This window comes from Urocitellus parryii, chromosome 5 (assembly GCF_045843805.1).
Source record: "Urocitellus parryii isolate mUroPar1 chromosome 5, mUroPar1.hap1, whole genome shotgun sequence".
In the NCBI taxonomy this organism is placed as follows: Eukaryota; Metazoa; Chordata; class Mammalia; order Rodentia; family Sciuridae; genus Urocitellus; species Urocitellus parryii.
Genome location: NC_135535.1, coordinates 90,286,855 through 90,289,935, shown reverse-complemented (window position 1 = coordinate 90,289,935; position 3,081 = coordinate 90,286,855). Strand labels below are relative to the sequence as shown.

Here is a 3,081-nt window from a genome sequence, read left to right as displayed (position 1 = left end):
GAAATCGCAACTTCACATCTTCAGTTGAATCTTCGAATATTTTTAGCAATTAAAGTTGCTTTCATAAATTGATTTTCTGTTGAAGTTCTGAACAGCAAATAATACAGAAAGCATGGTCCTTGACATCATTGTGTCTTCTTCACCTAACAATAGGTCTCCAAGCAAAGTTCCTGTGGAGAGTAGCTGTCTTTTCCCTAGGAACTCAGCTAATGCTTATAAGGCTAGACACTTAAGAACACCTCATGTGAATTAACTTATTTAATCCTCATAACAACCTTAAAGGACAAACTATTTTTTATTAGAGCTTTATAGTTATACATAGCAATTGAGTTCATTCCAACAAATTCATACATGCATGGAATTCAATTGCAGTTTATAATCCTCCCCCTCCCTTCCGACCTCCTTCCCATCTCCTATTCTGCTTTCTCTCTCTACAGACTTCCTTTTGCTTGTCTATTAACTAATATTTGGTTGGTTCTTTCTACCTCTGCATAAAGGTGAAGTTCCCTGTGGTGTATTTATATATGTACAACAAGATGAATTTAAGAATTCATTCTGCAATGACTCCCCTTACCCATCCCTCCCCTCTGCCTCTTGATCTCCTTCTTCCTTTTATCTTTTTTTTTAAGATATTTGAAACACAACTTCATTCTGATTCTAAATGAAAAGGAATGAGAATGACAGTAACAAACAAGATTCACCATTGAATATTGTGATATGACTGTAGTAGTCATATTCGAAACTCAAAAAGAAAAACAAGTGCGTTCCAAACAGCTAAATATGCAGGTCCAAAAAATCAAGATTTTTTTTTTTAACTGACTCATTCGCTCGAAGCCCATTCATCTCCTTCAGCGTTCCACAAATGAAGCACATGTCTGCTTAGCTAGATTTTAGTAAAGTGGCACAGTGGCACACACATGGCACTGCAGACGTCACAGGACAGTCACTTATAAAACTATAGACTTGACGCTGGGCTCCAGCTTCACCTTCTCACAGGTCATTGTCCTCATCTGGCAGAGCACTTGTCTGAGCAACCTCTAAATCATGCTCACACTGCACCACCAAGGCAGGGTCCGTGACAACCTCTGGTGGGGCAAGAGCAGGCATGGCAACAAACTCCAAGTCAGGGTCTCCAATGAGCTCTCTAGGGAGCCAGAGGAAGGGCTTTTCAGAGTTGTAGTTACTTTTGGCTGAGATGTCATAGTGCTGAAGATTCTTCTTTCGGTGGAAGACAATACATTTTGCCTTCACTCTTTCCTGTCCTTACTGTGCACTCTGTTGCCACACAACACGATGGGGATATTTTCACACACTCGTACCAGAGCTCTATGCCAGTGAGGCACTTCTTGTAAGTCACATCAAACATTATAATGGCACACTGGGCTTGGATGTAGTAGCTCTGCCGCAGGCCACCGAACTTCTCCTGGCCTGCTGTGTCCCAGACGTTGGCCTTGATGGGCCCTCTGTTGGTGTGGAACATGAGTGGGTGGACCTCCATGCCCTGGGTGGCCACATACTTCTTCTTGAACTAGCTGGTCAGGCAGCGCTTCACGATGTCGTCTTCCTGGTGCCGCCATCGCCCACCAACATGAGCTTCAACTGCACCTGCGGCTCCCCCTGCTCGGCCATCCTGTGATCCTTCCAGAAGCATCTCCACGAGCATCTGACTCTCTTCCTTTTACCTTTATGGTATCTTACCTTCCCTCTTCCTTTCCTTTATTTTTAAGAGACTATTTTTATGATCTTACTTTTACAGATGAGGAAACTGAGGCATTTAAAGGCTAAGTGGTAGAGCTAGGGTATAAACCAAGGCAGTCTGGCTCTGTAGACTCACTTTTATCCAGTATGGTATACTATAAAATAAATATAAACTGTGTCAGTGGTTGCCTGGGATTGAGAAAAAATAGGCTATAAGAGGCATAAGGAAGTTAATTGTTTGGTATAATGGAAATATTCTATATCTTGATTATGGTGGTAGCAAATGAGTATATTTATTTGTCAAAACTCATCAAATGTTCCATGTGCAATGGAGCCATTTTCCTATATACAACTTATACCTCAATAGAGTTGATTTATTTAACAAATAGAGTTGCTTTATTTCAAAACAGTTGGTATTGGAGAATCTCACATGTTCCTAGCACGGAAGAACAGCCTGAATGTCTGAGGTGATAAATGTGCCAATTGCCCTGATCTGATCAATACATATAACATAAATGTATAGAAATGCCACACTGGAACCTATAAATATTACAATAAATTTACAATTACTTTATATAATTTAAAAATAAAATATAAAAGTAAAGTTGCTCTATTAATGTGTTTTAACATTCACTTTAAGGTCAATCAATAGTAAATTTTGATAATTTCTGCATACGTGCTCTCTATACGACTAATGGATAAAGACAAAACTATGCACTTAAAAATTATCAAATATACATTCCTCTGAAATGTGATGGAATAGCTAGCAAAATTTACTGTGCAATGAACCATAAAGTGTATCTGCCACACTTCTATGTTCTTACTGATTTTTTTCTATGTATTCTATCATAGCAAAGAGATCAACATGAAGCTGACTGTGAATTTGTTTCTTTTTAAAATTAAAAATTATTCATTATCTTAATTATACACATTTATGGGGCACAGTGGGATATTTCAATGCATGTATATGATATGTACTGACCAAATCTGGGCAATTAATGTTTCCTTGTCCTTTTGATTACTTTGTGTTTGCAGCCTTCAAGTTCTTCTCTTCTAGTTCTTTATAAAATATGTAATAGTTTATAGTAAACTGTAGACATCCCACTCATCTCTAGAGTACCAGAACCTATTACTTCTAATTATGTTTTGGTACCTGTTATCCAACCTCCCTTTATTCCCCACCCCGCCACCAGTCTTCCCAGTGTCTAATAATCACTGTTTCCTCCTGTCACTTTGGTTTTCATACATATTCAATCTTTTTATTAAGTTCAAATAGATTTTTTAGCAGTACACTTGCATTATTTGTTCTTTTTTCTGTTTCAGCTTTTCATTGTCTATGCATTTTTCATTAATTTTGTATTTGCTTTATTCATGGATATATTT

At 37.9% G+C, this 3,081-nt stretch overlaps 1 pseudogene; it reads right to left on the bottom strand.

The window, feature by feature from the left end:
* Window positions 1-990: 990 nt before the first annotated feature.
* On the bottom strand, window positions 991-1,629 carry LOC113185030 (GTP-binding nuclear protein Ran pseudogene; annotated as a pseudogene).
* Between the last annotated feature and the right edge of the window lie 1,452 nt (window positions 1,630-3,081).